This window comes from Mesoplodon bidens (assembly GCF_964165515.1).
Source record: "Mesoplodon bidens genome assembly, chromosome: 14".
Classification (NCBI taxonomy): Eukaryota; Metazoa; Chordata; class Mammalia; order Artiodactyla; family Ziphiidae; genus Mesoplodon; species Mesoplodon bidens.
In genome coordinates, this window is record NC_138170.1 from 77,032,027 (window position 1) to 77,044,146 (window position 12,120).

Here is a 12,120-nt window from a genome sequence, read left to right on the forward strand (position 1 = left end):
CAAAGGCTCCTTTGATCTTCAGAGTAGCCCAAAGAGGCTTGCTGGTGCATATGGCTGTTAAGTCTGCATTGAGCGGACTTTGCATCTGAAGATCAGAGAGAAGTAGTGAGGGACTAAAGGTCACACAGCCCAGCCAAGGCCAAGTTCAGCGTACACCAAGGTTTCCTTGACCCACCATAAAGCATTCATGCTACATCAAGGCTTCCAGGCTTGTGTCACCTGTGATGGTCATGCACGCAAACCTGTCACGTTGTGCCCTTTTCCCTCTGGAAAAGCGACACTCCTGTAGTTGTGATGGTCCCATCACCCTCATCCTCTGTTGCCCCCTGACAGTCTAGGATTGCCTGAGCCCAGGCTCAGTCACTGTCTGCCTGTAGGCTGCTTCCTGCTCCGTTCTTGGCTTTGCACCCTGGGCCCCTAGCATGAGAGGCCACATGCTGAGGAAGAAGAAACAGGAGTCAGTTGGGAGAAGTATGTTCTAGTCCTAGCTTTTCCACCTACTTGCTGGGTGGCGGTGCCTGACCACCCCCAGGTTTCAGGGATCCCCCAAATAGCATTCATAATAATATTAATAATAGGAATAACAATAATAATGACAGCAGTAGTGGGTTGAATAGTGGTCCCCAAAAAGATAAGTCCATGCCCTAACCCCCAACAACCTGTGAATGTGGCCTAATTTGGAAAAAAAAAAAAAAAAAAAAAAAGGTCTTCCTCATTACCAAAAACTATCACTGGCAAAATCTTCTATGCAAAACAAGTAAAGAGGCTGGCTGGCTGTGTTATTGCAGGGTCAGAGCCCTGAGCCCCTTCAGGGGTCTCTGGGCTCCCCAGCATGACGAAGCCTCCCTGAGCTGTCAGAAAATTGCAGGACCAGAAGTCCTGGGATGCCACTGATTAAATAAATGCAGGAAACACCTCTTCAGAGTGGACTCATGCCTGTTGCTTTCTTGTTAGCATTTCACTTTACTTGTATTGATGTGTGAGTTTGATTCAAGACTGATTTCCTGGTTTCAAAAGAACAGCAGATTCTTTTTCCTCTCGACCAGAGATTCTTAAGAAGGCAGATTCTTAAGAAACAAAAAGCAAGCTTTAAGTGCAGCCTTCGTCCTCCCCAGGCCTGTGGGATCAAACGGGAGATCCCTGGCCAGAGGGCTACACCCCCACACCCTCCGGGGGTTGGGAAGGTCAGTGCCTGCTGGGAATGGAGACAGACCACCTGTCCCAGCCGTGCGCTGCCCCCTGAGGAAGCGGGGTCTTGCGTCCTGTCAGTGGACGACAGTTTCTCCAGAGGGCTGGGCAGCCCAGCTCACGCTGGTTGCCCGTCCCATTACCTTAGGCCACAGGAGATGGGGGAGCCACCAGGCCCTCAGGTTTGGGGGAGTGGCTGATTATCAGAACAGCTGCACATTCAAGTTCTGGGTGCAAGGGCACAGGACACCCAACATTCCTTTCAAAATATATTGCCAAACTAGTCACACCCTTGCTTCCCGAATCATAGCATGACTGCTTTATGATCAGCTTTCATAAGGCCTGCCAGTCCAATGGACTTAGAAGACCTTCTCGTGAGCAGAGGGAGAGTGAATTGTGGCCAAGGAGTGTTTGGGTGGATTGAAAAGCAGGGAATCGTTCAGGAGATTTTCCCACCAACACAGCGAGACTTAAAAGAACTCACCCCGGGACTGTGGGTTATAGCAGGATGACCATATGTCCTCGTGTGCCTGGGACAGGTCTGGTTTATGCCTTGTCCCAGCAACGTTATTAATAGACCCTTTCACTCTCAGAAGTACCCAGGTTTGGATGATAAATCACACGGTCACCTTAACTGTATGTAACCATGTATGTGCACTTAGTATAGCTGGAGTGTGGATAATATATTTAAAGACCTGTACCTATGTGCTTTAACAGCTCAGAAGTTGGCTGTGGGTTAGCACCATCAGTCATGGGCAGAACCTGTCACCATTTCATGGCACATGTGGCTTAGAGGTGACACCATGGGCCAAAATGTCAGACAGCAGTTCAAATCCTTCCTCCTAGACAACTAGCTTTTTGACCTTTAGGACATTATTTAGCTTATCTCAACTATAAATTAGGAATAATGTTACGGCCCTCACAGAGTTGATGTTTACTGAGTAACCCATGTAAAGCATCTAGTTCATTTCCTGATGCATGACTGGCTCCAACAAATGGTGGCTGCCATGACGATGACGGTGATAATGATGATGATGACGGTGATGTCATGACTGTTATTATTGCAGCTCTAGTCTCCCTGTCTGCGAAGTGGTGAGGGATGATCCCTGTCCTGCCCTGCTCTCCGGGTCTTTGTGAGGCTGAACTCACCCAGCATCCCCGGAACCGGGTGGCCCTGGGAGTGTGTGCACTCACCATTTGAGGTGGGGACTCTGGGCAGAGTCTTGCTAGCCAGCCTGCCCAGTGGGTCCCACCCTCTGTGACACGGGAGCTGGGTTCCCAAAACATCATCCCTTCCACCCACCCCGATGACTCTCCCATCTTGGGCCCTCCCTCCATCCCCTCCCCAGCCCACTCCACTTACCCCTCCCACGGGTGGTGCTGTGTCAGCACCAAGGCCAGGAAGTCATTGACTGGTGCTGGCTAACACCAGGGAGCTGCCACCCAAAAAGGGCTGGGGACCAGAATCCGAGTCCTGCCTGTTCAGCACCTTTCAATCAATATTTCCCGCCTGGAGAGTTCCCTCCATTCCTCTGCCTTTGGAATGAAGGTGTTATCTGTTCCTAGTGCCCTTCCTTTATCCCTGTTTCTTTCCACTAATTGACTGTTCTGCATGCCTCTCCCTTTCTTTCCTTTTTTCTTTTGTTTTAATGTAACTGCTTTGAGATGGAGGATTAACCACACAGTGGTTAAGAGCAGGAATTGGAGCCAGACTGCAGGAATTCAGATCTTGGCTTTGCCACTCAAAAGCCAGATCCCTTGGGCAAGTGCCTCAGTTTCCTCGTCTGTAGAAGTGGGCAAGAATAACGCCTATCTATCTAGTGTGGCTGCTGAGAGGTTTCAGGGAGTCACCAGGTGTCCAGCATTAAATGACGCCTGATGCACCACAGGTCCCTAATGAACAGGAGTCATATTTGTTATCTAAAAACCTACCCTTTTGGGAGAGACCTTCAAGATGGTGGAGGAGTGAGATGTGGAGATCACCTTCCTCCCCACAAATACATCAGAAATACATCTATATGTGGAACAACTCCTACAGAACACCTACTGAGTGCTGGCATAAGACTTCAGACTTCCCAAAAGATATATATTTTTTTCCTTTTTCTCTTTTTGTGAGTGTGAATGTGTATGCTTCTTTGTGTGATTTTGTCTGTATAGCTTTGCTTTTACCATTTGTCCTAGGGTTCTGTCTGTCCCCACCCCCCTTTTTTTTAGTATAGTTTTTAGCGCTTGTTATCACTGGTGGATTTGTTTTTTGGTTTGGTTGCTCTCTTCTTTCTTTCTTTTTATTACTTTTAAATTGTTTTATTTTTAATAATTTTTAAAAAATTTTTATTTTAACAACTTGAAAATTTTCTTTTCTTTCTTTCTCTCTCTCTCACTCACTATCTTTCTTTCATTCATTCGTTCTTTCTTTTTTTCTCATTTTCTTCTGAGCCATGTGGCTGACGGGGTCTTGGTGCTCCAGCCGGGTGTCAGGCCTGTGCCTCTGAGGTGGGAGAGCCGAAGTTAGGACATTGGTCCACCAGAGACCCCCTGGCCCCATGTAATATCAAACAGCGAAAGCTCTCCCAGAGATCTCCATCTCAGTGCTAAGACCCAGCTCCACTCAACGACCAGCAAGCTACAGTGCTGGACACCCTGTGCCAAACAACTAGGAAGACAGGAACACAACCCCACCCATTAGCAGAGAGGCTGCCTAAAATCATAATAAGGTCACAGACACCCCAAAACACACCACTGGACGTGGTCCTGCCCACCAGAAAGACAAGATCCAGCTTCATCTACCAGAACACAGGCACCAGTCCCCTCCACCAGGAAGCTACACAACCCACTGAACCAACCTTAGCCACTGGGGGCAGACACCAAAAACAATGGGAACTACGAACCTGCAGCCTGCAAAAAGAAGACCCCAAACACAGTAAGTTAAGCAAATTGAGAAGACAGAGAAATACACAGCAGATGAAGGAGCAAGGTAAAAACCCACCAGACCAAACAAATGAAGAGGAAGTAGGCAGTCTACCTGAAAAAGAATTCAGAGTAATGAGAGTAAAGATGATCCAAAATCTTGAAAATAGAATGGAGAAAATAAAAGAAACGTTTAATAAGGACCTAGAAGAAATAAAGAGCAAACAAACAATGATGAACAACCAATAAATGCAATTAAAAGTTCTCTAGAAGGAATCAATAGCAGAAGAACGAATAAGTCACCTGGAAGATAAAGTAGTGGAAATAACTACTGCAGAGCAGAATAAAGAAAAAAGAATGAAAAGAACTGAGGACAGTCTTATAGACCTCTGGAACAACATTAAATGCACCAACATTCGAATTATAAGGGTCCCAGAAGAAGAATAGAAAAAGAAAGGGACTGAGAAAATATTTGAAGAGATTTCCCTAATATGGGAAAAGAAATAGTCAATCAAGTCCAGATAGCACAGAGAGTCCCATACAGGATAAATACAAGGAGAAACACACCAAGACACATATTAATCAAACTATCAAAATTTAAATACAAAGAAAAAATATTAAAAGCAGCAAGGGAAAAAAAAAAACAAATAACATACAAGGGAATCCCCATAACGTTAACAGCTGATCTTTCAGCAGAAATTCTGCAAGACAGAAGGGAGTGGCAGGACATATTTAAAGTAATGAAAGGGAAAAACCTACAGCCAATATTACTTTACGCAGCAAGGATCTCATTCAGATTCAGCGGAGAAATTAAAACCTTTGCAGACAAGCAAAAGTTAACAGAATTCAGCACCACCAAACCAGCTTTACAACAACAGCTAAAGGAAACACAAGAGAAGGAAAAGGCCTACAATAACAAACTCAAAACAATTAAGAAAATGGTAATAGGAACATACATATTGATAACTACCTTAAATGTAAATGGATTAAATGCTCCAATCAAAAGACAGACTGGCTGAATGGATACAAAAGGAAGACCCATAAATATGCTGTCTACAAGATACCCACTTCAGACCTAGGGACACATACAGACTGAAAGTGAGGGGATGGAAAAAGATATTCCACGCAAATGGAAATCAGAAGAAAGCTGGAGTAGCAATTCTCATATCAGACAAAATAGACTTTAAAATAAAGACTATTACAAAAGACAAAGAAGGACACTACATAGTGATCAAGGGATCAATCCAAGAAGAGGATATAACAATTGTAGATATTTATGCACCCAACAGAGGAGCACCTCAATACATAACACAAATGCTAACAGCCATAAAAGGGGAAATCAACAGTAACACAGTCATAGTAGGGAACTTTTAACACCCCACTTTCACCAATGGATAGATCATCCAAAATGAAAGTAAATAAGGAAACACAGGCTTTAAATGATACATTAAACAAGATGGACTTAATTGATATTTATAGGACATTCCATCCAAAAACAACAGAATACACTTTCTTCTCAAGTGCTCATGGAACATTCTCCAGGAGAGGTCATATCTTGGGTCACAAATCAAGCCTTGGTAAATTTAAGAAAATTGAAATCGTATCAAGTGTCTTTTCCGACCACAACGCTATGAGACTAGATATCAATTATAGGAAAAAATCTGTAAAAAATACAAACACATGGAGGCTAAACAACACACTACTTAATAACCAACAGATGACTGAAGAAATCAAAGAGGAAATCAAAAAATACGTAGAAACAAATGACAATGAAAACATGATGACCCGAAACCTATGGTATGCAGTAAAAGCAGTTCTAAGAGGGAAGTTTATAGCAATACAATCTACCTCAAGAAACAAGAAACATCTCAAATAAACAACCTAACATTACACCTAAAGCAGTTAGAGAAAGAAGAATGAAAATACTCCAAAGTTAGCAGAAGGAAAGAAATCATAAAGATCAGATCAGAAGTAAATGAAAAAGAAATGAAGGAAATGATAGCAAAGATCAATAAAAGTATAAGGTGGTTCTTTGAGAAGGTAAGCAAAATTGATAAACCATTAGCCAGACTCATCAAGAAAAAAAGGGAAAAGACTCAAATCAATAGAATTAGAAATGAAAAAGGAGAAGTAGCAACTGACATGCAGAAATACAAAGGATCATGAGAGATTATTACAAGCAACTATATGCAAATAAAATGGACAACCAGGAAGAAATGGTCAAATTCTTAGAAAAGTACAGCCTTCGGAGACTGAACTAGGAAGAAATAGAAAATATAAACAAACCAATCACAAGCACTGAAATTGAGACAGTGATTAAAAGTCTTCCACAAACAAAAGCCCAGGCAGGACCAGATGGTTTCACAGGCAAATCCTATCAAACATTTAGAGAAGAGCTAACACCTGTCCTTCTCAAACTCTTCCAAACTATAGCAGAAGGAGGAACACTACCAAACTCATTCTGTGAGGCCACCATCACCCTGATACCAAAACCAGACAAAGATGTCACAAAGAAAGAAAACTACAGGCCAATATCACTGATGAACATAGATGCAAAAATCCTCAACAAAATACTAGCAAACAGAGTCCAACAGCACATTAAAAGGATCATACACCATGATCAAGTGGGCTTATCCCAGGAATGCAAGGATTCTTCAATATACACAAAACTATCAATGTGATAAACCTTATTAACAAATTGTAGGAGAAAAACCATATGATCATCTCAAAAGATGCAGAAAAAGCTTTCGACAAAATTCAGCACCCATTTATGATAAAAACCCTCCAGAAAGTAGGTATAGAGGAAACTTACCTCAACATAATAAAGGCCATATATGACAAACCCACAGCCAACATCATTCTCAATGGTGAAAAACTGAAACCATTTCCTCTAAGATCAGGAACAAGACAAGGTTGTCCACTCTCACCACTATTACTCAACATAGTTTTGGAAGTTTTAGCCACAGCAATCAGAAAAGATCAAGAAATAAAAGGAATCTGAATCAGAAAAGAAGTAAAGCTGTCACTGTTTGCAGATGACATGATTCTATACATAGAGAATTCTAAAGATGCTACCAGATAACTACTAGAGCTAATCAATGAAGTTGGTAAAGTAGCAGGATACAAAATTAATGCACAGTAATCTCTTGCATTTCTATACACTAATGATGAAAAATCTGAAAGAGAAATTAAGGAAACACTCCCATTTACCATTGCAACCAAAAGAATAAAATACCTAGGAATAAACCTACCTAAGGAGACAAAAGACCTGTATGCAGAAAACTATAAGATACTGATGAAAGAAATTAAAGATGATACAAACAGATGGTGAGATGTACCATGTTCTTGGATTGGAAGAATCAACATTGTGAAAATGACTCTACTACCCAAAACAATCTACAGATTCAATGCAATCCCTATTAAACTACCAATGGCATTTTTCACAGAACTAGAACAAAAAATTGCACAATTTGTATGGAAACACAAAAGACCCCGAAAATAGCCAAATCAATCTTAAGAAAGAAAAACAGAGCTGGAGGAATCAGGCTCCCAGACTTCAGACTATACTACAAAGCTACAGTAATCAAGACAGTATAGTGCTGGCACAAAAACAGAAATATAGATCAGTGGAACAGGATAGAAAGCCCAGAGGTAAACCCATGCACATATGGCCATCTTATTTTTGATAAAGGAGGCAAGAATATACAATGGAGAAAAGACAGCCTCTTCAATAAGTGGTGCTGGGAAAACTGGACAGCTACATATAAAAGAATGAAATTAGAACACTCCCTGACACCATACACAAAAATAAACTAAAATGGATTAAAGACCTAAATGTAAGGCCAAACACTATAAAACTCTTAGAGGAGAGAACATAGGCAGAAAAGTCTATGACATAAATCACAGCAAGATCCTTTTTGACCCACCTCCTAGAGAAATGGAAATAAAAAAATAAAATAAACAAATTGGACCTAATGAAACTTAAAAGGTTTTGCACAGCAAAGGAAACCATAAACAAGACAAAAAGACAGCCCTCAGAATGGGAGAAAATATTTGCAAGTGAAGCAACTGACAGAGGATTAATCTCCAAAATTTACAAGCAACTCATGCAGCTCAATATCAAGAAAACAAACAACCCAATCCAAAAATGGGCAGAAGACCTAAATAGACATTTCTCCAAAGAAGGTATACAGATTGCAAACAAACACATGAAAGGATGCTCAACATCACTAATTATTAGAGAAATGCAAATCAAAACTACAGTGAGGTATCATCTCATACCGGTCAGAGTGGCCATCATCAAAAAATCTAGAAACAATAAATGCTGGAGAGGGTGTGGAGAAAAGGGAACCCTCTTGCACTGTTGGTGGGAATGTAAATTGATACAGCCACTCTGGAGAACAGTATGGAGGCTCCTTAAAAAACTAAAAATAGAACTACCATACAACCCAGCAATCCCACTACTGGGCATATACCCTGAGAAAACCATAATTCAAGAAGAGTCATGTACCACAGTGTTCATTGTGGCTCTATTTACAATAGCCAGGACATGGAAGCAACCTAAGTGTCCATTGACAGAGGAATGGATAAAGAAGATGTGGCACATATATACAATGGAATATTACTCAGCCATAAAAAGAAATGAAATTGAGTTATTTGTAGTGAGGTGGATGGACCTAGAGTCTGTCATACAGAGTGAAGTAAGTCAGAAAGAGAAAAACAAATACCGTATGCTAACACAGATTTATGGAATCTAAAAAAAAAAAAGATGGTTCTGATGAGCCTTGGGGCAGGACAGGAATAAAGTTGCAGACGTAGAGAATGGACTTGAGGACACGGGGAGGGGGAAGGGTAAGCTGGGACGAAGTGAGAGAGTGGTATGGACATATATACACTACCAAATGTAAAACTGATAGCTAGTGGGAAGCAGCTGCATAGTACTGGGAAATCAGCTTAGTGCTTTGTGTCCACCTAGAGGGGTGGGATAGGGAGGGTGGGAAGGAGACTCAAGAGGGAGGAGATACGGGGATGTATTTATATGTATAGCTGATTCACTTTGTTATGAAGAGAAACTAACACACCATAGTAAAGCAATTATACTCTAATAAAGATATTAAAAAACAAACAAAAAACCTACCCTTTTGTAATTCTTCTCGTTGGCCAGGGCTCCTGGTGCTGTGGGAGAGGCCGTAATGAGGTTCCCTGACTCGGGATAGGCCCCGCTGCTGGTTAACTTGGGGCTTGAACAAGCAGGCTCCCACCTGGGCTTAGATTCCGTGTCTGCTCAGCCTGGAGGGCAGGAGGGTGGTCTCCCAGGCCCTCCAGTCCCTTCACCATCTGTTTGCATCGCCTTCTCTCAGTTTGCCCCCCACCCAGCCCTGTCACTTCCAGAAGCATGCAAAAGCGGAAGACACACAGCTGTTGTCAGCCTCTCCCGTGAATGGGGGCATGGTGGGGGGGGTAAGGGGAGCACAGGAGGTAGTGAAAAGGTCACAGGTCACTGGACTGGAGGTCAGCAGATGGTTATTCTAGTTTCGGTTCTGTTGTGTGACCTGGGAGAAGTCATTTTGTGTCTCTAGATTTCAGCTTCCCCATTTTTAAAATGTGCTCATGACCCCATGCTTTGTCCCTCTCTTAAAATGACCAAAGAAGACAAGATGCTGAAAAGTGTTTTGCTGGCTGCCAGGTGTGCCGGAAGTGCCACCTCCTGACGGTCCCAGGTGGTGTCAGTCTCCTTCACGGAGCAGAGGGACGCTGGCAGCAGCTCTGGTCATTCATAAGCACTGGCGACGGAAGCGGACTTGTGGATATTGTGTGAGGTCGGGCTCCTGGTGGGGACCCAGACGGGGCTTGTAAGTGTCTTTCCCTACTCCATCTCTGTGCTCCCTGAGGGACCTCTGGCCTGTGAGTGACTCAGACAGGAAGCCACCAGCCATCTCTTCAAAAAGCTTGGAATCCTCTCAAAGATAGGCTTACTTTTTATTGCTCTGTGTTTATCTGGATGGTGGGGGGAGTAGTTTAGAGAGTCAAGGACAGATCCCTGGAGCGAGCTCCTCCATGGTAGGGTCTCCATGATTGAATCAGTAAGATGAGAGGAGGTGGGACCTGCTGAGGGCTGGGTTAGGATCCAAGGTATCGAAATGCTGGTCCATGGACCAGAGCCAGTTGGTGATATCAAACTCTCCAGAAGCTTGGCCTCTACTTCAGGTGGGGATGGTACTTTTTCCTTTTTAGCTTCTCCAGTTGCACAACCAGTTTGGGGAACCACCGGAGTGGGTGGAATTGGTATCTGAGGGCTTGCCTGTTAGGGGGCTCTGTGTTCCCTGCCCACCTTCTAGAAGCCATCGGGAAACTGTAGAGTATTATTAGTGTTGGTATTGCAGTGTGATTGGATTATTTTTAGGGTTGTCTATTTGTGTGGTTGTTCAGCTTACCAGGTGACTGCCAGGCTTCATGATGAACACTGGGAGTTGGGGAACTTGTGTAGCATCTATAATTAATTAGAGCAGACAAAATGGTAGGGAAAGATTCTGGAAGTATCTTATTAGAGCCATGGTCTGGAGGAGACTCTGCATTCTGCTGGTCTGACCCTCTTAGTTTTGCGGTAGAAGAAAGCGGGATTCTTCCTGGCCCACTGGGGGAATCAAGTCCTAATCAAATACACTGAAAATGGATTATAATTTTGAGGGCATTTGAGAAGGAAAACGGTGGGGATGGGATAGCGCCCCTGATGCCTGATCACCTCGAAAGCTTTTCTTGTTTCCACGTCCTTCTATGACTCATCTGGCCTCAGCTACAGCCAAGAGGTCAGAGAGGTGGTCTCACCTGGGGATTCTTCTTTAGAAATTCACCTTCTCCAGTGTCTACACTCAGGTGCCCCTGGGAAACAGCACCTGTGGCAGGCACCCTTTTCCTCAGGCTGTGCTCTGATGGGAATTCACAGACACAACCCCAAATTCAGAGGAAACAAACTCCTCTCCGCCACGGTGACCTGGTTTCCCAAAATGCAGGGCTCAGGAATCACTTTCTCATCAGGCTAAAGTCGCTGTGTTTTCTCTATTATTTCCTTCCCTTCCCCCCAACTTCCTGTTTTCTCTTCCTCTTTTCTCCATCCCCACCCCATCTCTCCAGCCCTGTCCCAGAACAGGAACAGAGGCCGAGCGTTGATCATCACGATTTCCTGACGGGCCCTCTGGTTGCTCAGAGCCAGGGCCGGCCTGGCTTCTCTGGGGCACATGAGCCCTGGCTGGCAGCATACAGGAAGCCAGGACCTTTAGAGCCTCCTGCCTGAATGAGAATCTAACGAGAATAACCCTTCACATCCTTTCAACGTTAACAGCTGCCAAAGAACTTTCTCCTGCCTTCCAGCTAACACACTGGAAAAATAAGACAACTCCTAGTGTTTTGGCCTAATAGCTCTAGTCCAGTTTAGATGGACAAAACATCGATTTGGGAGTTAGATATGAGTTCATGCCTGGTTCTGCACCGAATTCTCTTTATGACTCTTCAGGGCATTCTAGTTCTCTCTAGCTCGGTTCCCTAACCCTTTGGAAAAATGGAGTTCCTGGTACCTTTAGCAGAATTTTTGAGGACAAATGAGGAAAATGTAAGATTCACCTGATGTGCCTGTTAGATATTATTTGGTTAACAAATGTGAGATCCCTTCTTTGGTTTTGGTTTTTGGCCCAGAGGAGTGGCTGTTGAAATGTTCGGTGTTCAGAAAAATCACATAATAAAACAACAAGGTCCTACTGTGTAGCTCAGGGAACTATATTCAATATCCTGTAATAAACCATAATGGAAAAGAATCTGAAAAAGAACATATATGTGTGTGTGTGTATGTATAACTGAATCACTTTGCTGTACACCAGAAAGTAATACAACATTATAAATCAACTAGACTTTAATAGAAAAAAAAAGAAAAATCACATAATAAATGATACTCATGGGAGGAAAATCCATGTCTGTTCCTGTGTTTTCCTGAAACATGGAGAGAGAGACAAACAGACAGACAGAAAGAGACAG

At 43.1% G+C, this 12,120-nt stretch overlaps 1 protein-coding gene and 1 long non-coding RNA gene across 3 annotated transcripts in view; one reads left to right on the top strand and one right to left on the bottom strand.

Moving 5' to 3' along the window:
• LOC308627717 overlaps positions 1–12,120 on the bottom strand; it is a 1,107,544-nt gene that overhangs the window by 177,454 nt on the left and 917,970 nt on the right. The window lies entirely within an intron of this gene.
• Positions 1–12,120, top strand: part of CYRIA (CYFIP related Rac1 interactor A) — a 108,256-nt gene that overhangs the window by 36,919 nt on the left and 59,217 nt on the right. The gene's annotated exons all lie outside the window — the stretch shown is intronic.